This window comes from Corvus moneduloides, chromosome 8 (assembly GCF_009650955.1).
Source record: "Corvus moneduloides isolate bCorMon1 chromosome 8, bCorMon1.pri, whole genome shotgun sequence".
In the NCBI taxonomy this organism is placed as follows: Eukaryota; Metazoa; Chordata; class Aves; order Passeriformes; family Corvidae; genus Corvus; species Corvus moneduloides.
Window position 1 is genome coordinate 24,996,830 of NC_045483.1, and position 27,609 is coordinate 25,024,438.

A 27,609-nucleotide genomic window follows, 5' to 3' on the forward strand; every position below is an offset into this window, starting at 1 on the left:
AGTGACAGTGTGAACTCCTTAACACACAGGCGCAGTTTGCACACTTCTGATCTAATAATTCCATGTGCAGCTTGGTTTAGTAGTTGTTTTGAATCAGAAAAGGAAAGGGAAAATGTTGCTCTTCAGGTTGGCATTAGTTTCATGCCTTGGCAGTTTCATAGGGACTTTGCAGGTAAAAAACAGAGGCACCATTTTGGAAGTCCCAGTTTAGTGTCAGTGGTGGAATATCAGCTACCATGTGCTGAACCTTACTGCTTTCCTCTTTTTCTTCTGGTTCCTTTTTCTAGGAGATGAGGAAAGCAGGGGAGAGGAAGTGAAAGCAGGCTGAGAACTGTCATTCAACACACTTGTACTAAAAAGCCTATTAAACAGTGCCTAACAGCTGTATTGGTTCCTGCTACAGCTTCAGAGTGCCAACAGCCTCCTGCCTGATGCTGTGGAGTTCAGCCTTCAGAGGAGCCCAGTACACAGTGACAAGCTGGTGCATGTGCTCCCACCGCAGTGGGAGTGACAAGAGCCAGGCCACTGAGTGCTGGACAGAGGTGAGTGATGCTGTAGCTCTGCCTGGTTGGCTTTAATATAAGTTTTTCCAGAATTATGAACTCTGTTATTAGTGTTTTGCATTGCTAACAGATAAGAAAGAAAAAAAATTCTGAACTTTTCAAGTCATGAATTTTATCTATGTTGGTGTGGCACTGAATAGTACTCTGCTTGCAGTCACAAACACTCAAGCTCTCATATATGTGTATAAAAAGCCTTTCAACAGAAACTTTAGCATACTGACATTCTCACCACATCTGAGACTATCCAAACAGAAATTGAGAAATGAAACCCCTGGGCTAAAACTGCATTAATACTGAATGGCGGCCATACAGGCAGTTGGCAGCTCAGATGAGTGAAAATTAGTCGAGTACTGCAAAATTTCCTTCCGTAATATCAACCAAAACAACCAATTATTACTGTAATCAATTTTCTAGAAAGTATGAGAGTACTGCAATGCCCTACAGCTCCATATTGGTCCTTCTGTTTCCATCCTCTTCTGCTTACACTGAATACTCTGGCTAGGTGACTCTTCCTTTGCTTAGAGTTTCCTCAGTTTATAGCAGGGCTGGTTTAGTGATTGGATTCCCATATGCTGTGGTTACTCAAACAGACAGCTCTTAAAATGGTCGTATTTCTTACTTTTAACTTGTAAACTGGGTATTATATTCTGCATCGGTCATCCTAATTTCAATACTTTTCAATTTTGCAGGCCTTTTTCTTTGAATTTCTCTGGAGTTTTTAATATTAATTCTCTTCCTATTGAAGGGCCATAATCACTTCTATCCCAGTAAAAATTTTGTGATGGAATATCCTACAGTTGCATTTTTCAGTTGTTTCATTTGTTAAGAATAGAATCTTCTCAAATGTGGTATTTTGTCTTTCCTCTGAATAAAAATAACAAGAATGCTTTATTCTTTTGAACCAGCATTGCAAACAATCTGATGTACTTGGAAGCATTTCAGAAAAGTGTAAATTTTGAGTTCATTAACAAGTGAAGTAGGACATTTCTGGTGCATAAAAATATGTTCCTAAGGAGACAGCTATGAATTTGTTTGTGAAATTCCCTCCACCTCTTCTCTGATCTTGTTGGATAAAACGTACTTTTTTGTTTGCAAGTTTGCTTGTGTTCTCTAGAATTTTAGAGAATATGAATAAAAATTAAGGAATAAATTAATATATATTTTCTTTAAAAACTTAATTGTTTACATTAATATCTGTATTTGGCAATTTTTCAGTAGGACTGGAAAAATTTAATGCTTTATTGCTTTCTATTCAGAGAGCATCATATTCTAAGATAAATTTGAGTCCATTTTTTGCCTAACAGTGTTTTCTGTAATTTTTTGTTTTGCTGAAGTCTTGACTAATTCCCATGTCCATACTGTCCAATGACAGCTTTAAGTTGAGCTCATTAAATCTCAGAAGTCTTCTCAAAAAGTCAGTTGGTGACAGGGTGTTGATTAAATTTGTTAAATGTAGAAGTAAATTGAGTCAGTTTTGGATTGTGCAACCTTCATCTGAGCTTAGACAGCTCATTTTCATTGCATTTCACTTTGTAAGAGAAGATTTTCTCTCTGTTTCCTGCTTTGCAATAGATGTGGTTACTAAATGTTCAGGAAGGTGTCTCAAGTAGTCAAAAGGTGAATGTGTCTCTCTCTATATATACACATATATATGTGTAAGAATATATTTTTTTCTTGTGCACAGCTGCACTTTTTTTCGATATAGCTTTTTTTTTTGGTCAATGTTTTCCCTGGCTTATAAGTGGAAGAGGGAAAAGAAACACTATATGCCATGGGAAATGGATATCACCTGCTTGTATTAGCAAATAGAAGGCAATTTTTATCACTGCGTTCTAAATAGCTCTTTTACTGCTTCTCAGTATTCTGTTCTGTCTAGTCCTGGGAACATGTGCCTTCATATATAGTCACAGTCTTTGATAGTAGCATCTATTTCATTACCAAGAGTGCTCTGACATAATTTTTTTGTTACACAGAAAATCCAAATAACCTGCTGAATTGGTTTATGGTGCTAAATGATAGGTGGCGTGTGACCGTCACAGGCAAATTCTACAATCCTATAATTTGTGTAGATAAGAAGGCTTAGCACTCTTATTTTGACAAAATAGGCACAGGTAAGAATGAGCTTAATACTTCAGTGTGCTTGTATTTTTCTTTATCACATAAAATGTAGTAAAGGTTTCTATTTTTATTTCTGTGAATGAAATTTTTTATGAATTGTACCAGAGAAAAGATTACCACCTACCAAGTGACTGAAATCGCCTTGCTCTTAAGGTATAAAGTTTTCAGTGTTCACATTAATAGCCAAGGCTTGAACTTTACACATCTCATGAAACTTAAGCAATGAAAAAGCCTGACAAATTGAGTAACTGAAAGTTAGGGAGAGCTGGATCCTTATCTGAGGAAGTCATCACCAATTCCAGTGTAGCAGTTCCTTTGAAACTCCACATCCCTTTTTAAAAATACACAGCTCTCTCCGAAGTTTGAGGTGCAGAATAGAAGTTTGGGGGAATTGTCTTCCATTCTTACCTCTGCTGTGATCTTAAAATATTGGAATTTTTTCTTGATTTCCCTTGGTGACTCTGGGACAATGCTCAGTAATGCTTATTTCACTTGTGCTATCCAAAAGAACCAGTGGGTCACCAGACATTTGTAGTCTCCAATCTGATTATGTCAGTCTATATATATTTAGGGTGCATGTGAAAGAAGGAGGCTTCTATGAAATTCTTAGAATTTTTGAAAAAACATAAAAAACCTGATGGTAGTTAGGTATACAATTTTTATATTAGCAGCATTTTCTTGTTAGGAGCACAGTGCAGGCAGTACAGTGCAAATTACACTCTCAGCTCTCTCTATCTGCAGAAAATATGTCTCTTGGTGCTCTCGTGTGCAGAACACTTCCAATCCAAACCTGCATAACATGAAAAAAACATATACTAGCGACCAGGACAAGGCTGCCAAAACTTGTGTTTTTCCAGGGCCTGGGCCTCCAAAAAGGATATGTGTTTTTAATTAGCTGTGTGATGACAAGATTAAGAAGGCAGGCACTTCTTTTTACTTATTATAGTCCCACAGCTGTTTTGGGCAAAAGTATAAAACTAGGGGTTTTTTGGGGAGGAAAAAAAAGGAGGGTAATCATTAGAATTGAATTCCCTTAGTTACAGCTAGATGGTACACCAGAATACTCAAGGTACATTATTTGTGGGAATAAATTGCTATAGATCCATTAAGTTAATTGAAGTTAAGGTAGTTTAAACTTGCTGAGAATGTAACTCCTATGGTGAAAAACATGAGGGAAGGCCAACACGATTTTGTGTGATTCATTTCACTGGGGAAGGAATGATACCTCAGGGCCTGCCTTTGGTACGTGATGGGGCAAATTTGTGGCTATTTCCATGCCTATAAAATGCTCTAAGTTCCATTTAGGAGTGGACTAACATTATAAAATAGTCCTTTTACTGACTTCAGAGAAATCACCTTATTTTGCAACAGTTGTATGTGATAGGTAAAGAACTTGGGGTCACTGAATGAAAAGCGATATGGAGAGGCAGATGATTTCACTTTAATGTAAATGTTGATGCCATATCAGTTGCTTGTTCTAACATGTCAGACTTTAGATACTTAATATCCTCTGTCATTAAACTATATGACAGATCTAGCTCTATTTCTCCCAGATAACTTTGGGCGGGTCTTTGAAATACCCATTCAAATATCTGATTATTTTCTGACTACCCTGAAGTTCAGTTTCTACATCCTAGTGCTCTGCATGTACCCTTTTTCCTTTCTCCATGCTGGGAAACTGTTGTAAGTTATTTTCTTTGGCTGGGTCAGGAAGTATTTTTCCATTTGGCTACTCTTTATTCCTGCTTTTCATTTGCAGAGTAATTTCATAGTTAGACACTAGGCAGCTGGTCTTCTAATGTGTGGACTGGCTTAGCAAATAATTTTATTATGTCTACAGTGCACCAGGTTGCATTATAAAGTTTCAGACAAGGCTATCTCCTTCCTTTCTCATTCATAGCTTTTAGCTATGCCTATGCAATTAAATGGGGTAGCTGACTCTCTGCACATCTTGATAGATACAAAGAGGAATAGCCTCTTTGGGTTCTAAGGGTGTTGTTTCAAGTTTAGTTTAAGCCAATCTAATTGCAGGCAGCTCCTGTTGACCCTCATTGTCCCAGCTTCTCTTCCTCCCCAGCAATATTTTCAGCTGAATCAGGTTCTTGGCATGGTTATGTGTGTGTGCCAGTGACAGCAAATGGGAAAAGTAGGACTGAACAGGAGGGAGGAGGAAATGACTGGCATAGTCATAACCCAGTTACGCCAAGCTGGGGCCAGAATGGTGCCCTCAGCAGTGGACACTCACCAGGGGGATCAGTGGAATTTCTTGTCATTTGTGCAGGTGACCTTCAGAAGCACTTTCATCTCCCATCTTCTGGTAGCTCACTATACATTAGTGGCAGTGTTTGTTCTACTTGTTCAGATAGGGAATGTTGTAAGATTCTGTAAGATTTGAAAGGTCTGCTAAGGTAAAGGACACGAGTAGAGGTCTTTATGATTTCCATGTTTATGTTGAAGTTGGATTAAAGTGTTTAGTTTGAGATACTGCAGGTAATTTTTACCAAGTAGTGTAGCAAATGTATTTGTGATACTACTTTTATTTTTGCAAATAGTATATATTTAGGCCACTAGGATACAAAGATGAGACGAAATAGTCATTATTATATTTCAGGGCAAACTTTGCCTTGAAAGGCTAGCTCCAGTATCTACTTATCTCAGTGGCAGAGCTATTTCAACAAGATAGTCATTTAGATTGAACAAATAAGCTTTAATGCTGTTAACCAGATCTCAAACTCTGAGACATGCAGATACATCCGTCACACATAAAGAAGCCAATTCCAATCTCCTCAGCTTCAAAAAAAACATTTTAGGCATATGTTCAGAGAAATCCTGCTCCTAGTCTTAGAGCCAATAGGAAACACTTGTCCATGATATTTTGATTTATTTTCCACTTTATGAATGCCTCCTGATGACCCACTTGAAAGGATCCTTGCTAAATATTTTTGGGCAATGGTGGAGACTAAACTGGAACCTGGGTGTTCTTTCTACCTTTGTCTTCAGTGTGACTCCCATAACCGCATATATTTTTGAGCTATTAGCATAGGATTTGGGCAATAAGTATACAACTACTTTTAGAAGAATGACCATTTCTGGCATATGTAATCTCAGCAAATTAAAATTTCAACTAATAAGAACCAGGAAACAATTATAATAGCACTCTGTTTGCAAAGCTGAGACTCTCCATATCTAAGCGAAAAAATGTGACTTTGTGAGGCTGATAATAGTGGGAAAGTTTGGCTATAGTCTTAAGTCAGGAGATTTTGAGAAGCTGTTGCCATTTAGAAAAATATTCCTTTTCTGTCTTTGCATGAAAGAGATGTAAGCAATAAGTATCTATAAAAGTGGATCTTTCTGTAGGTCTTTGCCAAGGTGGTTCACTTGCATTGCTGATGTACCTGTTCACTGGAGATCTGTGGATACCCTTTCTGCAACACCATTAGCAAAACATGCTTAACCCAATTAATTTAATCTATTTCCATCTGGAAAGTAAGTAGATAGTGTGTGCAGGGAATGAACTTCTATCAAGGCATAATTGAGAAATGCGTTAATTGTTCTTGCCTAGTCATTTCCTCTGTCTATAATTCTATCACAGATTTGAAGACTGGTTTTGCCTTTTCTGCTGATAGAGACAGAAGTTGTCCCTGTGGGTTTGAGAATTGCTTTAGGATGCACAGTTGATGCATGTATGTTGGAGCATGTTGTGTTTGTCAGGACCTGTTTCACAGTCCTATTTGTCTGGTTGTACTTTGGAGAAGACCAGGTGCCCAGGCCGAGGTTACACAGCCAGCTCTGTTCGGTGTAGCTCTGTAGTATTGTTGCAAGAGACAGTCCCACACTCCCTCTCTGTCACTGCCAGCTGCTCACCCCCTTCCTCCTGTGTTCCCTGTAAGTGTCTGGGTGATTTTGGCCTGAATGTAGAACAAGGGACTTCACCCAGCCTGAGAACCAATCCTTCTTACTCGGCCAGTTTTTGCTTGGATCAGGCTCCTGATCCAGCCACATTACGGTGGTGTGGTCATTAGTTTCAGCCCAAGGTAAGAGTAAAGAACTGGGAACAGATGGTAAGGCCACATTCTGCATGGCAGCTTATAATGGTGTTTGATTAAGATAACTTTATAATCAACTTCCTAATTATTACTTTTATGCTTTGCTTAAATACTAACCATGTTGAGTACTCTGTCATTTTGCTTCTATCTCACAAAAGCCTTTTATTATCATTGTGTTAATATGCATTTAATTAAAAGTAACAACAATGCAAGTGATTGTTATGAAAGTTCCCAATGAGAGTGGATATGCAATCTGTTTCACTGGAGTCATACATTTCCTTCTCTTTTCTCTACATGCTCTTTTCTTGCACTAGTACGATTTGATTGCTTCTGGTGCTTAAATCCACATATTCAGATGGGTCTATTGCTTTCCCCAACCCCCCCCCCCCCCCCCTTTTTTTTTTATTCCATTGACATTGTTTATGTGTTTATTCAGTGGTTATATCTGAAGTTACTGAATTTTTCCTTTAGGAGTTCCAGTGCTCCATTGTGAATCCCAGAAAGGAAGCAGGGATGGGCTGCTGCTTCTCTTCGGAACATGCTGCTGGTTTTTAATACATTTTTCCCTGAGTGTCTTCCCTGTGATTCCATACAGAACTCTCCAGCATTCAGCTGAAAAACAACTTCATATTTCCTTGCATTTCTCTGCCAGTGCTGCCCTGGACTCTGACTAATGCTAACCAGTGTAATTTTCTGTGACTTTCCTCCTAAGCTTTCCATTTCCACTCAGGCCACAGAATGGTGTTCTCCAATCCACAGCAATTATGAGCATGATATATGAGACAGCTGGAAGAGGGTATTGAGGATAAAAAAATGAGATGGTAAACAACAATCACTGCTAAGCCAAATGCATAGCAGGTCTCAACTTAGGCTCTCTTCAAAACTGCCACTAAAATCATTGAGGATTCTGCTTCCATGTCCAATGCTTTGATCTTTATTCTTTATTTATTAAGTCTGTGTTTGAACTTGGCTCACTCTGCTAAGATGTTTGAAACACATAGTGCTGAGTTATCTTTGCTCTTTTGCACGTGACAACCAAGGCCAGCCTGGGTTTTTTCCCAACAGATGGAAACAAAGTCCACGTTTATATAAAGATGTGTGGAGAACCATGTGAAGATTCTTGTGTGAACACGTCCTAAAATAGCATCCACATTTGATAACTGGGGATATAAGATAGAATGGGTAGTGGATTTCTGCCCAGGCCCCAGGAAAACATGGTTTTGCACTTCTGAAAGAAGTGGGGTCAAGAGTCTTGGTAGTTGGAAATCTCATGATACTGTGTTTGCTGGATGCCAAAGTTATTTGTGAGCATCTCCTGCAGTTCCCCTTCAGTTCCAGCTGCTTTTAGCAAGGGATGCACAGATTCCAGAGGATTAATTACCAGCCTCAAATTGGCAGTACTCCTTCTTGCTTCCATTTGTGCTGAATTTCACAATTTTGATTATCTATTTAATAGAAATATGTAAGAGAGGTTTCTCAATTTCTTTTGTTGGTCTCTGACCTTTGGTATTGCTGTTACCTTTTCATGAGGAGTCCTCAGGTGGAAGGCAAAACAACAGAGGTAGATAGGCACATTTTCTGAAGGGATTGTGCATATATTTTATGTACCAAGCAGATGTGGTATAGAATGTGCTGATTTTATAGAAATACTGGAATTATAAGGTATACACATTGAAAGAATAGTAGCAAATCATGGAGAAAACAAGTGATGTAAAGGCTGTTGTTTATTGAAAAAAATATAATTTACATTATTATTTGGATATTTCTGTTGCTGTGGGAAATACAAAAAAGAAATTTGGGAAAAGTATATTAAACAGTAAAGTGGGTGGTTTTCTTTTTTTTATTATTTCTCATGCAAGTATTTACATTTTGGTCTTATTTTTGGTTTCTTTTACTATTTTTATTGTGTTAAATTGGATAGGGTTGCAGGCATTTGTTACTAATCCCTTAATTAAGCAACCTTGTACTCAATTTAGCTGCATATCTTCTTGATCCAGGAGTACAAACATGCCCCTGAAAAATAAGTTCTCTGTATTTTTGGCTGTTGAAGTAAGTGCATGATTTTCAGAATTGTTAGGTATGTTCTGTTATTATCCGAAAAAAACCTTAGAAGAAAAACATACGATAAAAAGATACAAACTCCTTATTGTTAAGAAATAAATCTTTGAAACAACCCAAATCCTAAAATATTTTTTAGAGTAATTTGTGGAAAGACTTGAAGCTGGTTGAAATATTCCAAATAAATGAGAGTGGTGTCACAAAATTAGAAAAAACCCCACATCTGTTTTGCAGTACATTTTGGGGTTTTGATTTTGCCATTTAAATTTCAAAAATAAATGGTATCTAGTATCAATGGCATTATTTTGTATAATGAATATGTACATGAGGAAATTTATCTTTTTGTATTTCTATTCCCAGTTCCATTTAAAATAAGTAAGTTTAAAAAACTTTAGTCTTCTTAGATTTTCATGAAAATACAAGTTCTATTTCTTCAATGTTTTTAATTTGAATTTTATTACCCACCCTATGTCTGCAAGAAATATCTGCTACAGCAGTGCCTGCCAGTTTGGATTACCTTCTAAACTCTGCTGCAACAGGATCAAGTTTTTGGGAAACATTTAGGGAAATAATGAGTGGTTTCCATGGGCTCAAACTGTGACTCACTGGGATCATCACCTTAAATAGCTACTTTTTAAATGTCTTAGTGACATCAGTCACCTTCATGATTCAAAGGAGGTTTGAGGATGCTTGTAGTGAGGTCAAGTGATATAGGGCACCAAAAATATTGATACTTTAAGCTCTTCACCCCCTCCCCCTGTGTGCACACACACAAGTGAGCATTTCACCTCTAATACTGTAAATGTGTCTCCAGTCTCAGTGGAGGAAGATGTTACTTGAGAGCTGGTGATGGAGTGAACACAAATGAGCTGTTGAATGAGGCTCTGGAGTTGGAGGGTGCCTATTCCCAGTTTTCCAGGAGGCTATTGATTTTGATTGCCTGTAGAAACAGGAAGATTGCACAACATTTAGTCATCTTCTGAAAGTTGTTTTGCAAATGTTAAACCTGGGAACCAGAATTCTGCTGCCTCATTCGTCATGTAAAGAATTAAGTGTTAGTGAGCTGCAAAAAACATCTCCTACTGCTCAGAGACAGTATCAGAGTGTAGCAGCAATAAAATAGAATTCTGTGTTTAATAGTTTTGGAGAAACAAAGGGCCTACTGTTTTACAGTCCTAGTTTAGACCTACGTTTCATTCCACTTCTTAGCACTCTGCAAGTTAGAATAATGTTGTCAGTTCCACTGAAGCTGAAGGTAGCTTTTGTGGGTTTTACACAGAATAAATAGGGCACAGAAAGTCAGCATATGCAACTTTCTGCTCTTCATTTTATTCCATGAAGAAATTAGAGTTTCTGCAAAGCAATAACAAAATAAAATGAATGTTACAGCACCTTATTCAGTTACCTCAGGTTTTCTTCTGGGAAGAAAAAAAAAGAGCATACTTTTATGCCGAATATTAATTAGTTAACCCTTACTTTTTCTTGAATCATGTCCACTAATGTCTGCTTTAGACTTTGTTTTCTGATTTTTTAAATTTATTTCCAGGCTGAAAAGGTTATCCTGTTGCATTGTAAACAACCACTGAACCTTCTGAAGAGATTTCTCATCTGGGCTGTTTTGCTGGTGAGTTGCTTGAAGCCTGATGCTATAAAGATAATAGAATTAGCAGACCTAGCAGGCCTCATTATTTTTAATTACTATTGCTGCTGCTCACACACTACATGTAATTCAGTAAAGCTGGAGTGGAGTGAGGGGGGGACCCAACAACTCTGCATTTCAAAATTGGCCATCATAGAAGCAGCAGTTGTCAAATCTTCCTATGAATTATGTGTTTTTCAGATGTATCATTCTAATAATATTTTGAATAAATCTCAGAAATTCAATAAAGCAAAGGAGAAAAGGGAATGTGGGCCTTAAATAGGTCAAAATCTAAGTACCTTCAGCTCGCTTTTTGGTTCATTTATCAAAGCAAATCAATTGTTATTATTAGCCTATTATCATCATCCTTCCAGTGAGCTGGCTTCATTTTAATCAATATTTGTAATTAAATTACATCAAATGCAGTTTTAAATTGTAGCGACCTAGCTCCATGTAGGCTAAATTTATATGCACATCTTTATCCATTATTCTCATTCTCTATTAATAAGGTATTTCTTTACAAATAAGCAATAAGCAGCTGTGTTGAAACAGTTATACATCAGAGTTGATAGTGGACCACCTGCTATGTTGAAATGCTGTTTGTCTTTTATTTGTATGGACTATATGCTTTAAATAGCTCTGCAATTGCCATTGAATTTTCCAGTCACAACGCAGAGAGACTGAGGACCAGTGCTCTGGGCCATGGTTTTCACTGGCTCCTTTTGGCTTGTAAACAAAGTATTCATGGACATGGATACAAATAGTATAAATACCATTCCTTGGTAGTTTCTTTTCATCCTGTAAGTATCTGCTTTGCTCTTCCAGGGTTTGTCTAGACAGTTACCCAGCTGTGTGCGTCTCAGTGTTCCGATTTCTCCCAATTTGGTATTGCTGCTTTGTGAATGCAGTGCTAAAAGCAAAAGTAGAGTTAGTCTTGCTTTTGTGTCTTGCAGTGTCCAGAGCAGGAATTTTACAGCTTTTGAGAGAGCAACAAAAGTGCACTTAATTTGTTGGGGTATGTTTTTTATTGTGGAAGGCTCTGCAGATTGTCCTCTTCTTCCCTCCCATTAATACAAATACAGTAACTGCACTATGGTTGAGAATAACTGTTTTGCTTCCCTGCAGGGATTTAGACACTAGTTAATCATGCAGTAGCAGTTTCCATAAGATGTACTTTCCAGGATGATAATGTGGTTCTAGTTCAAACATTCTAATCTTGGAAGTATTCAATATCTGTGTGTCCATGCTAGTTTATGGCAGCAAGGGAAGTCTTACCTTCATTATGATTTCATAAACACACGTGTATGTGGGTAGGTGTTAGCACACATATTTATGCATGTGAGTGTTTGTATATATAAATCAGAAGTCTTTCTTTGGTGGCCAATGAAGAGATTAGTGGGAGAAGTCTAATCCTGTTGCCTGTGTATGGAAGTCAATCATAACAGTGAGGTCAGCAAGGGCACACTCTGCACTACATCTTTCCAAATAATTCTGTTGTAGTTTAATTGATGTGACTCTAGGGCCATCTTTTGTATTTAAATATAATTCTAATCCTTAACTCTCTTATGTATTGTAGCTGGTCATCCAAACATTCCTCTTAGCAATGAATGTATAAACTCAGAACAATCTAAATTTCCTTGTCTCTGCTCTCCTGCTGACACTTGTGCATGCCATTTCTTAAATATGCAGTTTCTGCATTTTTCACTGACAGGTTATTTTGTCAGTTTTGAGTTTCGTATTTCCTTGAGTGTATATTCTGAAGGCAGATGCAGTTTTCAGTAATACTCTATCATAAAGGAGCTTAAAAATGTGAAACCAAAGTGATCATTACCCTAATGGGAACTGAAGTGCAAGTAACTGTATTACAATGTTACTATGCTTACCTCTATGCCAGTCATACGTGTTGTCAGTATGCATGTGGGGAGTGCAAAGAAGAAAGTAGTTTTAGAACTGTAACATGCAGAATCTCTGAATGTTTCAAGGCACATTCAATTCTTTCTTCACAAAGTTTCCCCATGCTCTTTCTTCTTAGGAGAATGTACAGTCTAACATACCCACAGCCTAAATTAGGCAGGTCTCAAGAAGGAAAATGTATGGAAAGATATTTGATGGCGCTTGTTTCTGTGCCTCCCACCACCTCCTTTTTTGGAATATTTTAAAGGATTTATACAGTTCTTAAGAATGCTTTCCTACATTGTATGAAACATTCCTTGCCATAATAACTTCTCCAGCAGCCACAGTCACTTTGCTGTCACAGGTGTTACAGGTGTTCGTTAAGGATTGAGTCCTGCGATGGTTAGAATTTTAGGGTTGTATGTATTTTAGAGCATTTTCTTCATCCATAGACATGAAATATGGCACTTTCTCATGTGATTGTACTCTGTAATTTAGAAAATTACAGTTACTTGTGTGTGAATTCATCTTAACACTCAATACTCTAAAACCAGAATAATCAAGAGTGCTTAGTGAAACACTTTCCCTGTGAAAGTTGATTCATGATTTTGTCTAAGCTGTTTAAACACCTATTTTGCATATTCCCAACATATTCCTTATACTGCCCTGTATATTTTAACTGAGCTGTTGCTGATTTATTGTATACACACCAAAACTGATCAAAAGACATCAAAATCCTTCCAAAATATTGGGGGCCAGGGGACTCTTTGAGGATGGAGAGAGTTTATTCCAAATGCTTAAAGATATAATGAATGCTGGCGTGCTCAAGCCTTTTAATTCTGATTTCAATAGTTACATACACGTGGACTCCTTCTGTCTCATTTCTCCCTTTACTCTGCTGAGGGGATATGAGGTGACTTTTGTGATAGAGGAAACCTATGAGGCTTCTGATAAGTGTGAAACCAGGGTCTTCTCTGTAGCGATAGCCTAGGAGAGTAGCACTTCACTTGTAGGTCAAAAAACGTGTATTGCCACTGGAAGTTGGTAGTGTTTTCTACAATAGCTGATCCCTCTGACTTTTGGCTCTCCATCATGGCATTCTCTAGTACATATTGTCCAGGTAACTGAATCAACTCAATACGAAAACCAGTATTTGCTCACTGATATTTCTTTTTGTGAGAGGTTGTTTTTTATTTTAGCTGTGCAAGATAAATACTTGATTTAAAAAAAAATCCTTTTTAATATGTGGATCTTAAAGCACATTCAGAAGAAGAGTTAGTATAACTTTTCCTGACTGATGTAGTTACAAAGAGGTCATGACACTGGCCAGCTGTGGCAATGAAGACAGCAATATAAGCACCTTTGGAGTATAGGTTTGGCATAGGACAATAGACATTTGGTGAATCAATCTTTGTCCAGTTAACCATGTGCTAAAACTGGTGGCCTGTTGATGTACTTGTCAAAGTATTCAAGACTAAACACGTCATTAGCTGTCTTGCACTTCAAAGTGCAGGGACGTGCTCCTGTGAGCACAACTGAAATCTGTATTTGTAAGGAAGGCTGGTGATATGGAATATGGACTGGAGTTCATTTAGGTGGTGAAGGGAGGAGTAGGGAGAGTAATTAAAATTTTAGTACTTCATCTGATGCCTCCCTCTGGGAATATAGCCACAACAGCATTCCCATTCATGTCATGGCTGAATAAAATCATAGCAAAGTGAAGTTTTATAAAATTTAATTCTGTATTGTAAACAGAAAAAATTACTGGAAAAAGAGTAGAGACAAAAATGTATCTTAATCAGAGAAAGGATGTTCAGTGCATGACTATTTTCTCATACCTTTGCTTCTGCATTTTTTTCCTTCCCAGCCTTCAGATGCTGAGGTGATTTTAAGTGCATCTTTATTTCAGAAGAAATTTAAGTACAGATTTGCATGTTCATTTGTGGCTCGGGTTAATTAGAGGTCAATATTTTTGGAGGGATTAAGGGGTATGTGCAGTTTCTGTGGGATGAACCTCAAAAAGATATCAGTGATTTATCTATCCATATGCATGTGTGTGTGCATATAAGGTATGGTACTTAAACATCTATTACAGAAAACAGCGCCCTGGGGACTTGGGTAATAGATCATTTTAATGTATGAATAGGTTACATCCCTAACTACTAGTTGGGAAGGGTTACTTCTTATGGGAAGGGGGCTAAAGTAAATGGCCAAGAAAATTTATAGTGTTGCAATTCAACAAAAATATTGATTAGAAGATGAGGAACTCCATTTTTATAAACTTAATCAACAGTGATTGTTTGATTTCAGCTAGTAGTCTGTCAGGGAGAAGTAAGAGCTTTGAACCTGAAGTGGTGCAGGGGGGGAAAGGAGCTATATTCTAAGGGAAAAAAAAAAATGTACCAAAAAACCTAAATCCAAAAGCATGAATGTAAGTTTCCAGAAGATTCAAAGGCTAAATATTTAAAAGGAGATAGAAACTGCCTAGGTTTTGTTTCGTTTGCACTGCCATATAGTTGCCTGACTGGAAATTATATTTCAACGAGCAACTGCTCTGTTTATTGGCTTATATTTTATTTTGCTAATATTCTGCTAGTGTCCTGTATTTCCATAGTAATCATGTAATAATCCATTCCACAAAACTGTAGGTTGCCAAGATCCATTTAAAGCCGCGAGTGCTGTGGCCAAAGGTCAGTGCTGGGGGAGTTCTGTTCCTCAGTGTGCAGGTGCCACTTGCGTCACAGCCATTAAGCATGAACCCAAAATCAATTTCACTGCATCTTTGCAAGCTGGCAAACGTAGGAGTCACCTCAGCAGGAAAAAAAAAAAAAAGAGACACAACTGGTACACGTGGTATGCTTTTATAAAGAGCTGCACAGGATCTGAAAGAAGTTTTGAAGCTCTTGTAACTCTGGTTGTATCTCCAAAACCAGCTGTTGTATTGTCTCTGCTGCCACCATTCAGGTCTTCTCTGCTGCATTTGTATACTGCATTTCAAGTGACTTGCCAACAACAACGGTCTGATTAATTTGCTTAATGAAGCAAGGTTTACAGTGGTATCAGAAAGCGTCTCAGAGTGTGGGCTTCTGATTCTGGATTTAAAATGACAATGTGTGGCTCCTCCTCACTACGTGATCCGCCATGACTGTATGCTTTCATTGCCATGCTAGAGATTCTGCTCTACCTCCTTGTTTGAAAAATTGACTTTCTTTCCCTCACTGGTGTCACAGAGAAGATGAACTTTTAAAAAGCTTTTCCTTCTGAACTTGAGATGATACATCAGGAGGATGGCAATGCCTTCAGGTAATTTAGTGAAAGGGCACCCAATTAATCAATGTATCAATTTAAAAAATCAGTTGAATACCAATCATTTGCCATAGCAGTCTTGGTTACCTTAAAGTCAAAGCCTAAGTAGTGGTGAATTAAAAAAAATGGAAATAAAAATCCTAAACCTGTTTGGCCCTTGGGTACAGTTTAAGTTACTGTTTCATGATTAAGTTGTGTTCGGTTCTTTATATGAATTAGTTGCTATTTTTTCTTCAGAAAATTGTATTCTTATTGCTTCCATTCATCAGTGATTTACGAGCACAGTGATATAAGGTTCTGAAGTACCAGTGAATGGCTCAATCTCCCAGGATTCTGTCATACGCATCATAAGTACTCATGTGTTACCTGAGAGCCTCATGTGCTTTCATGGCCCCAGGATGAAGGCTTCCTGCCTTTGCACAGCTATCCGGAGCAAGCAGGAAGCTGTAATTCTGCCTGAAGGTTCTCTCCCTTTTAAACAGTCTTTGGACTGGGGAATGATCCATGGCTCCAAAGAATGGTGAGCAGCTACTGCTGAGGGGTGCACCCTGTAGGACAAGGGCTCTCTAGGATGTCTCTCACCCACCCTGGCTGCCAGGAAAGCTTTTCTCTGCTCTCACGGGCTTTCTTGGTTGTGGGGTCACTACTGGATCATGTCAGTTTCCAATTCCTTCAAAATTCTCTTGGGCAAGATGACCACTACTGAGTGTTTTTAATTTGACATTTTCTTTAGAAGCTATCAGCGTCCCTGGAAATAACATCTGTCTGGGAGGTGGCAAGCTGGGAATTGGGTGCCTGCCCAGCCATAGCATAACAAGGCTGCAGGGCACAATTGACTGGGGTGAACAGGGAAATTTCTGAGCCATTGATCCACAAGCCCACATAATGTGTGAAATTGGAAATGTAGCCTGTCAGAAGAAGCTAGCCGTATATTTTTAGACTATCTTAAAAAAACCAGTACCCTTAACCATAGTTCTATAGAAAACATTCTTGTGGTTTTGGTTTTTTTTTTTCTGAAGGCTGTTTTGAGGGAGGTTTAGTTGTTTGTTGTTGATGTTGTTTGGGGGGATTGATTGTTTTGGTGGGAGGTTTTTGTTGGTTGTTTTGTTTTTTGAATTATTTTCTACTGGTAAAGATTGTAATTTTTCCTTTTAAAATCATTTTAGTAGACCAGCTTCTCTTTCATGTCACACAGCTTTGTGTGAGCACATATACATACGTAGCTGTTCACATAAGTGGTTTTCAGAAGCCAGCACTAAGAAGAATTTTTTGCATTATATTTCTGGATGGTAGAACCAAACGCCTGGCAGGACAAGAAAGTGTGCTGAGACCTATTTAACATGCATTGTCGCCAAGATAAATGAATGTGTAACGGTATCCTTAGGAGAAGTCTAATCTCTTCCTACTTACTTTCTTACCTATGCTTACAAATATCTCTTGGCTTCAGTGGAATTCTGATTTGCATGTGTGTGAAACCATCCTAGAGACTATCATATATTCCTCTTTTGTCATTTTTCCCACTTTTTGGAGGGTTATTACTGCACCAGTCCTGTAATCCCTAAAAGAGGTTTCCTAGCGGCTGGGAAAAGTTTGTTGGGATCTGCAGATGCCTGCTTGAAGTAGTTTCTCATTCTATGAATGGATTTTTCTGTCTCATTTGCCAAAAGAATATATGAAATAAGGTGGCTAGGCTGGGGCAGCACCTTTCAGCACAGCTACCCTCTTGTTTAGTCCATCCACTCCTACTGAGCAGTAGCAATTACCTCTTGCATGAAGCTTTTTGTCTTATTAGGTATGAAGAGAACATTAGCTATTCAGAAACTGGAATATTGCCATCTCTACCTGTGGAGGAGGAGAAGTGAAGGCTGTATGGGCATTGACCACGTTTTAATGTTTGCAATCCTCTTCAAGTTTGGGAGATTATCTTTTGTGCTACGTGCCAAAGCCTTTTAGCATACAAAATTCAGCAATTTTATTCTTTCTCAGCATAAAATTGATGAACACTACCTATAAGTTTTCTTTTTTAAGCTATACATGATTTGAGAAGTGTTTCTATTCCTAGATATGAAATAAATATCAACCTATGTTTCACAAACTACTATTTAGTAGCATCTACCTCTTAATCATAAAAACCCTTCACCTTTACTACGTGTTTAGTGTCAGTAATGGCAATTGCACAGGATATTTGAAATGAAAGATTTTCCATGACCCTCACTAAAGAGTAAGCAGATCATTCCTGTAGGGCCCGTTAACTTTTACACAGATTTGAGAACAAAGTACAGTTAAAGACCTTCCATTCATCTCTGAGACAAGAAACAAACTAGAGTTCTAAGTCACCTGGTGGTTTAAAGAGTAGGCCAATGTAAAAGGAAACTAATGAACTCTGCTGCTATTTTGGTAAGAATTAAAAAGTGAATCAGATCATAAGCACTTAGGTCTTTTCCTACCATCTCTTATGAGTTTCCTTACATTTGGTTGCTCAGGGCAAGTGTTTTTTAAATGGTAGTCCTGTAAATATTCTGTATTCTTGGCAGCAAACGAATTAACTAGAAAAACCTAGGAAGTTATGACCTGATGTCTCACTTTATTGCTTACCCAAAGCACATTAAAACCAGTTCCACAAGAATTAGACCAATCCAATTTGTGTCTAAAGTTTGCTGTGAAGAGCAAATATTGCTGTTTAATTAAAGTTATTAAATTTATTTTAAAAAGAGAAGAAAAATGTCAATGAGATAGCCTCTAAATACGTTTATTCATTCAAATAGTGAAGTTATATATTAAATTAAGGAGAAATAATAGGAGAAAGAACATTTGGTGAAAAAAGTTGTCTCATTTCCTTCATTGTGTACCAGCAGTACTCATACCCTTGGCACATGGAGGGAGAAAAGTCGTGCTTCCAAACATAAAGATATTTACTGCAATTATAATCTAGATAGAAAGCCAACAAGACACCAATGGAGTTCCTTGTAATTATTTTATTTAAACTTTATCTTCTAACATTTTTTACATATGCAGCCAAGCTGAAGCTTATTTCTGCACATCTCTTGCCCATAGTCTTCAGTGCTTCTATAAATATTAATTTTAACACTATCTCAGTGTTTCCAGTATTGCTGGTTCACGTAGCAAATTATGTTCTTCACAAATTACATAGTTTTTGTTATTAGCCTCATATAAATAAGTAGATTTGCCTGGATTTTAAAATGTTCGGTTTTGCTTGAGAAGTTAAGCAATAATGCTAATTTCTATTATTTATCCCTTTCCCAATAATATATCAGGCATTTTGCAGATGCAGAGCAAAACTGCTCTTCTCCTCATATACTTTATAACTTAGGCTACTTTATTTTCAGTTTTAACCTTCTCAGAAAATATTGAAATAATTTTTCCAAAATAAAACTTTTCAAGCTTGTCTCACAAATTCAGCTAAAGACTTCCTCAGAGCTAGCTGATTTCTGATAGTAGGATTATTTTTAGCATGAGTTCAAACAAAAAAATGGGGATGCACAGGGCCATGTGCAGTTTTTGTTGGATTTTCTTAGTTGCTATCATATTATCCATTGGTATAGCACTTTTATTCAGGTGGTCAACAGGGCCTGTAGAGCGTTTTTTGGGGCTTTTATATATGTATTTATTGTTTCATCCTTGTAACCCATGAGCTTCCTCTCTGAAGGGCAGACAGTCAAATTCCAACAGCCTTATATGAAGACCATCTAATATATGTCCAATAGAAGAGAGAGGTATGTGGACCCTGGCTAAGATATTCATTTATTGTTGTTGCAATGATTCATCATTCTGTCTGATCTTGCCCTCTTAGAGTCTATGTCATTAATGAACATTGGCATGACACAAAATCAAAACTAATTTCATTTTGTAAGGGACACCCACAGCTGTGACTCTTGCTGTAAATATGATCATGTTGTTTTTCTGTCACAATGATGAGTAGATGTATGTAATGTTAATAAGATAGCCTTTCTAGCAGTGATAGGAGAGAAAGAGTTCAAGCTGTATTGTGTAAAGCTTGGAGTTTATATAAATGGGCCAAGAGAGAGATTTCTAGCTATTCATCCTATTAAGATAGTTCACAAATCAGGTGGAGTGTTCTTTGCTTAATTTGAAACTGTTGGATTAGATATTTAAAAAACTAAAATCAATGTTATGAATCATGAAGGAAGGCTACTATAAAGCTTTTCTATACCGGAGTAGGAGGACAGCTCTGGAACTAAAATCATGCACAGGATTTATCAGCAATTCCCTTCAGTGATTTTTTCAGTATTTTTGTAAAAGAAAGACAGAGTCCTCTATGATTACCATGTGCCACAATGGCAACTGAAAGGTTTAAAGAGAAAGATATCATATCCCCTTTGATAAAATCATCATTGAAATGTGATAAAGGGAATTTATCCCCCAGTTCTCAAGGTAGTTTATTAATTTCTGAAATCTCCTTTCATCAATGGGTGAATTACTATGTTATAGTATAGAGAGGGACGTAAAGTTAAAAATGAGCAGCCTCTCCCCTGATCCCACAATCACAGCTGGCCATCAACATTTCTTCTTTTCAGTGATTAATCTACACGGGAAAGGCTTGCTTTTTGTGTGCAAAACTTGCTCTCACGTGCTGCATGACACTTGTGGTAGCATTAAGCACTTTAGATAATATAATCAAATCAAATCTGAATCTCCCTGTTCTTTCACTGGTGCTTTTTGAGGACTAGACTTGAACTCAAACCTAAATTAGGCTGCTTGGATTATTCTCTAATGGAAGCAGATCCATTTTGGCTGCTTTTTTTCTTGAATATTATGACTTTATTGATTCTATGTAGTATTATTTATGGTTCATTTTGGTTTTTGTTTATGATCTCTGCTTCTGACCCTAATATGGAATGGTTTGGAACATAAATAGGTCAGCTGACACACAGCAAACACACACAGAGGCAAGCAAAAACTCCAACAAACAAGCAAACAAACAAAAAACTGAAGAAAACCACCACACCAAAAAACCCTACAAACAAACAAACAAACTCCCCCACCCCCAATATCAACTCAGCAGCAACAAAGCCCCTAATTTTTCCCCTTCGTTAAATTTGTCACCTCTGTATTCCATTCTTGTGTGCCTTCTCATTTGCGGTTTGCGGCTGAAATGAACTGTTGGAAGCAACTGCTTCTGTTCATGCTCTGGTTACACCATTTCCATCCTTTCTCTCCGTTGTACCTCAGCCAAAGGTTTGATTTTGAAGCCTTCATAACCATTATCAAAACATGAAAGGGCATAATTTTGATAGGTCAATATTAACTATTTCAATCCTAACCCCTTCTTGTTTTCAGGTTATTGCTGCATTAGCCTCAACCCTCCATAAAAAAAAAAAGAAAAAATTCTGGGAAGGAGAATTTTCATTGTTTTTTCTGGAGCTCATAAAGTTAGGATTCTCTTACAAAAGCAACCATCGAGACATTTTATCTAGGCCATGAAAAAGGCGCTCTTGTTAAGCAGTTTCATTTCCTCTTCCGTGTACTATGGTCTGGTCAAATACGCTGTTGATTACCACGATCAAAGACAAAGTAACTATTTAGCTTCTAATATAAACAGGCTGTAATTACCTACTAAGTCTGAGGTCTGAAAATTGATACTAAAGAAAATGTTCTGGATCTGTGGTTTGTAGTTCTGGAGTTGCAATGATAGTGTTCATTAAAAGTCATTCTTGATCTTTAACTGGTTAAGGATTGGTTTTATACGTTTCAGCTTTCAAATAACTGAGTAGGAAGAAAGAATGGTAATCCAAGTGGCAGGCATAATGGTCTACAGAGTCCTTAAACTTTCAAAACAAACTTTGAGAGTATGATAGATAAGGAAACGTGAAGGTAGAGTAACGATGTAACTTGTTCAGTACTGTACTGGCCCTGTTCTATTAGACTGGTTTCTGAAAACTCTGAGATTTTAAGACTGACTGATCATAAGTTTTCACCTCAGGACAGATGCATTACCTCTCTTTGCAGGCTTCCGTCTGCATGAACATTATTGATTGCAGGCTGGGAAACTGGGAAGCACCATTGAGTTACTGCGCCCAGACACCTCAGTGGAGAAAGAAATGCCCATCTCTTCCCCCTACGGCTTAAGCTGTGTCCATGCTCATCAGCACCATTAAGCAGTGCTCTCAGTAAAACAAGGGGAAGTTTCTCTGTCTTTAGTAGTTACTGTTTGGGCTAATGCTCATGAGAATGTTTACTATATTAACTGCTGTTAATCCTCATTTCTCAGGCCAGCTTTGAGTGAGAAGGGGAGATTAATCCCAATCTTCTAGCGGCCTTAGCCTGTCCTCCACTGGAATTGGTCCCATTTGTCAGAGCATTGGTACATAGGCATTTTTCAGATTCCTTTGTCTTTCTTTCTCTCCCATCTGACTTATGTTTTCAAGATTACCTTTGCTACTCATGAAAGCTTCGTACAATTTTGAGAGAGAATTTGAAAAAAACCCAAACCAACATAAACTAAAATCCAGCAATATGGAAGGATTTGTGCTGTGTTTGGTATGCTTTTGGGTGAGACTGTAAGTCACTTCAAAGGAACCCTGTTTGATTCTTCGGCCCTTCTGTCCCCTGCCAAGACAGGGAGCAACACTCGTGCTTGTTTCCTTTGATGAGGCAAGTCCATTGCTCTGCACTGTCTTTTTTTAACCTGACAACCTGAAGATGAAAATAAAGACCAAGAGCTGCATAGCACCCTCCTGTTCTCCCATGTCACTGGGTCGTGACAGAATAAAGCGCAGAGCAAAGTCTGGCAGTTTGCAGCAGACAGCTCCCCAGGCAGTAAATCCACTTGCATGGGCCTATGGCTAAGGTGGCCAGCCTGCTCTGGGTGCTCCACCTTACACACAGCTATAAATTGTTTCAAAAGCAATTTCTAAGTCACTTTTGTTTTCATTTGGGACATACTGACTATTTGAAAATATTTTTATATCATGTTTTCCCTTACTCCTTGATCCCTTTGCATGGTGTAAAGGTGAATTAAGAATATAAAGCTCTAGCCAGCCAAAAACATGTTTTCTGTTTGAGGCACTGCTTGTCATGAGAAAAATCCAGTTTGCTAGTTAGTACTGAAGCTTGAATTTTAGAGGAAACAATTACCCTTGTTAAAAGAACTCTGTTTAATGTACAGTGCATAATGAGAGGACAACAGGGAGGATCATTTCGCTACTTAATGGACTACAATTAAAGCAAACTTTTGTCCTCTTTTTCACCAGTGTAACACAGGCCAGGATTATCCTCCTATGACTGAAGAAAATATGAAAGGTATAGTTCGGCAGCTGCTTTGTTTCTGTGGAAAGTTTCCTGACAGTGAAGTACTGTGCAAGAAGCAGCTGCAGAATCAGGCCCTCTGTACACAGGCACTTGTAGTAATCTTAAAAGAAATAGAATGGGACCAGCAAAGTGGCACTTCAGCTCAAAGAAAAATCCAACGTCTTCCATCTGCTCCCTGATTTTGCAGCTGCAGTGAATTATGATGTGCTGTCACATTTATAGGGTGATTTCATCAACTGATTTATTTAATTAATTTAGATTTAACATTGTACAAAGGGTATGTGATAAAGTGGTGTAACTCTTTCCTCAGCCACCACACCAGCCAAGATTTATTTTGAGTATCCTCCGCCTCACTGTGTCCTCCCTTGTGCTTTTCAAGCTGCAGCCAAGGGAGAGTTCGAAACAGCTGATTGGACCTAAAGCTGCTCAACTAACAGGGCTGCCATGGAGCAGAACTGGTAACTTGAATCTTGTGTTATGGTGCTAGAGTTAAAACATCCATATAGCCTCTCCACCAAAAAAACATCACCCTGGTGTATCCCTAGTGACTCCTGAATGTGCACAATGTTTCATGTAGAAGAAGGGATGCACCTGGGGCCAGGTGGTTCCGTGGTTCCTTGGGGTGTTAGCAATTTTAGGAATATGCTTTTTTAATATGCTTCTTGGATATAATCTTGAAATGGCACAGACAGCCCTCTTTTACTTTATTTCTGTAATCTATATCTATATATGAAATCTATAGGTGCTAATAGATAAAAGCAGTAGCATTACAAATCCAGACTTGTGATTGGTGACATGCTGGTTGCAAAAATAAGGGATTCTTTCCTATGATGGTTTCAATAATCATAGTACATTTATAGAATGCTACTATATAATACAGATATGGGGAAATTAGGACACAGGTTTTGGCAGCAGCTGTATGCAGACTCAGGAAGTAATGATCTCTGTGCTGAAAAACTTCATATCAAATAGGTGAGATAAGTTAAAAGAACAGAAGTATTCCTAATTAAATATACTCCGATATACCTTTTTGTGTGTGTGTGCATGAGAGAGAAAGAGGTGTTGTTTAATTACACTTCTTGGCTGGGTGGACGCAACTCTGAGAAACCAGAGAAAGTTGCAGTTTTGAAATTTTTTGTCTTAATATTTCTCCAGTGCTCACTTTGACTGAGGGCAAGGGCTATGCTGAGTAAAACCCCAAAAAATACCGAGAACAATTTAACTGAGTCAATGCAAGATGTCTACATTTGTAACACATATTTTGTAGTACTGATCACACTGCAGTTATGAGCCATAAGAATTCAGTAAGTCTCATATATGAGGAAATAAAACCAATTATTTTTGGTGGAAGAGAGAATGAAAACAATCAGAAAGGACTGGATATCTATTACAATGTGTACAGAAAAGTGGTCTGGGCATCTTTTTTTTGTACACCTGCTTTATGAAGCCAGAAACGATGCAAATATCTTCTGTGTTTCATTTTCATTTGTCTTGCTTTGTTTTTCATAGACCTGAAAAATATTCAACCTTTTAAACTGTATTTTTCTGTTTTATTTTCCTAGAAATCAATATTTACTGAGAACATAGCTTATTTCTATGGAATGAGACCACAGAAATAAAATGGTTTTTTGTTAGTAGTAAAACTGTAAAATAAAAGCTCGGTTAAAATGCATGTGCTTCATCTGAAAAGCTTCAAAGTTCTGTTGGCTGTTCTAATTTCACAATATTGGATAAAATCAGTACAAAGGGAAAAGCATTATTACAGAAACTAGGCTTGCTTCCACAGTGCTAGAATTAGGATTGTGACCCTAGAACTCTAAGCAGCATTCAGCAAATAAAATTGAGGAACACCCAATAGTTTCTTGTGTAAGGTAATCATAAAAGGATTCATTATGTGGTAGTTTGAAAAAAAAAAAAAATAGTCAAAACAGTGTAGGAGCTATATCTTAATTTCAGAAATGGTCAGAGTAATTAGAAGTTGAGAATATCATTGAGATAACGACACACTTAGACTTTTTGGAAGTTTATTAATCAAAAGGTGGAGATGAGAGGGAGAAAACAGCACAGCATGTTCAGTAGTACAGAATGATGAACTACGAATAAATTACATAGAAGATCTATTTTTGTAATAATGCCCATTTCTAATTATTTTTTACCTTATGTCTACAGCTAAAAGTGGGTGTTTGTGTCACAATCAAATCAGATTTGCTTTCTCCGTCAGTATAGTTTATCTGAATTAATAAAATTCTTCTTCCCCCTTCCCCCACCAAGAGTTTGTTTAATTCTCATGTTGCAGCAGACCCACATCTAAAATCAGAGTTGGTTCTCTGTCACTACTGCACAGATTACCTGTTGTTCTTTTTGAACAATTCACCTTTTGGTTTTCCAGTCAATACAAATAGCCTGGCATGGATGCTGATGCCTTCCTCCATTGCCTTTATTTTCTGTAATTTCTGCAGTAGATATTGCTTGTCATGGACCCATGTCCTGGTTCTTCTCACTGAGGGGATTATTTAGGCTGCCCTAGCTGAGTACATGTGAAATCAAGGACTCCTCCTTGTGAAAGAAATATCTGGTAAGTACTTTTAAATCTGAAGCAGCGTCATGTGAGTTGGTAGTTATGGGGAAATATAGTAGAAAATACTATGTTTAGCCAGAAATTTTATTTATTATTGTTGAATGATGTGTTGATTTTTATGAACATATCATAATTGGAAGATTCCTTCAGGGCTGTGTTTAAAGTTTTTGTCAGTTTTATTTTTTCCTTTCCTTCTTCCTGCTAATGTTCAACTTGAAAACTAGCACCACTTGCATCACTTCCAGACTGAACTGTGGTTTGTCTAGGAAATGAAAATGAAATGCTTCTCAATCAGAAGTCTGATCTCCATATGGTTTCTCTCAATATTAATAAGAAGCTAACAAAAAATCATCCCCTCTTGTCAAATGCAGAATGTTTGACTTTCATATTCACTTTTTAATTAGAGAAACATGTCTGAACCTGGGACATTGGGCAGTTCACAGACAACAAGCTAATCCATCACAAGTCTAACAAATTAGTATTTAAAAATAGTCTCAGTGCTGTCCTTTGGTCAGTAACAAGAATTATATTGTTATTACTTTATTATTAATGTTCTTTTCTCAGTAGTAGTCATCTGAGATGTCTTTATCAAACTGAACATGATCTGGGTAATGAAACAATGGTGGGAAATGTATTATTGGACCTAGCCAGCAGAAGAGAGAAGTAGCTAAGAAAAGTTTGATTTATCTTTGTTTACACTATGCATAATAATGTTGAGACATTTTGTGAACAAATCAAAATGTTTTCTGTTAGACGTGTTTACAGATTCCATTTTTTTTACTCTAAACCACTGGAGGAGCTTATAGAGAAAACAACTCCTTTAAAGGTTTCTTTATTGGGTTCATTAGTTGCTGTTTGATTGGAAAGGAATAATACATTGCCCCCACTTCAAAAAAGTATATTTATGTAGCTATACCAGCAGAAGACTAGATCATAGCTAAGAAAAAGTCTAGAATCAGTGCAGTGACTATTAGTAAGAATCAGAAAATATTTGAAATCACTGCTCATTCATGAGGGTTAGCATCTCATTAGGTAGCAGATTAGGACCTTGGTCACAGTAATACCTTCCAAGATGAAGTAAATGACACAATGTGTGCATACTATGCAACTTCTTGCCAGACTCCTCTGAAGTGAAGCCAAGTTCAAACTATTTGAGCTCTCTAGTATGCCTTTTCTAGCAGTATTTATCTCTTTAGAGTCACCATTTTTGAGCATCCTCACCACCCAGGTAGACTCCCAGAATTTTCCTGACTTTCTTTATGGCTGTCTTCTGACTCCTCCATATCCTTTCTCTTCAGTGTTTGCCTCTGCGCTGTGTGATCACTACATTTTCTTTCTGCCTTCAAAAATCTCATCTCCTGCATCAGGCTTTTTAATTCCATTGCTGGTTATGTATCAGTGGTGGCCATCATCTTTCCTGAGAAAAGTACAGCTTTAATGGTCTGTAGCCATGTGAAATAGTAATATCCTTCTGTGTGCTTGCCTAGGCTGTAAGCATGCTGCACTTAAGCAAAAGGCATCACATCAATAACAAGAAGAATGCAGTGAGTATTTTGGTTATTTGAAGCAGATGAACAGATAATGAGCAAAAATACCCTCTAACCAAAATCAAGAGTAAATGCTGTGAAAATGGTGAACTACAGAGTATTGGCCACTCTTGAACATTGCAGCTTTGTAAATCTTTCCATTCGTTTGTCAACAACACCACCACTTTGCCTTCAGAGATTCATGTGATCTCTTGTCCCTTTTTACTCTGCCTGGCTTTTCTTTGACTTTCATATTTGAACTGTGGGAAGAGTACATAATAAAATTCATCCCAAATTGCTAAGATTTGCTTGGTTCCACGTTAAATGATACAAAACCTCTGCGTTCAGCATAATTTCAATCTGAAATCATAAATCTGCTCACAGTCACTCAGCCTAGGATCACGGAGAAAGTTTTTAAAGGGCCCAAATGGAGCTTTCATAATAAAACCTGTCAGCAGGTTTGGATTTCATTACAAACAATTTGTACAGTTCTTTTTCAAAAGCACACATGAGCAACTGGCCAAAAGACCATTCATGAATGAGTCATGCTGTCACCAGAAGAAGATGAATTTTGCCTACTTAAAATGGAACA

At 37.6% G+C, this 27,609-nt stretch overlaps 1 protein-coding gene across 1 annotated transcript in view; it reads left to right on the top strand.

Annotated features, from left to right (window-relative positions):
• The first annotated feature begins 448 nt into the window (after positions 1-448).
• RET (ret proto-oncogene) overlaps positions 449-27,609 on the top strand; it is a 130,385-nt gene continuing 103,224 nt past the window's right edge. Inside the window, exons 1-2 of the mRNA XM_032116787.1 lie at positions 449-542; positions 10,332-10,409. The gene's annotated coding sequence lies outside the window, so the exon portion shown is untranslated. The remainder of the gene's footprint in view (positions 543-10,331; positions 10,410-27,609) is intronic.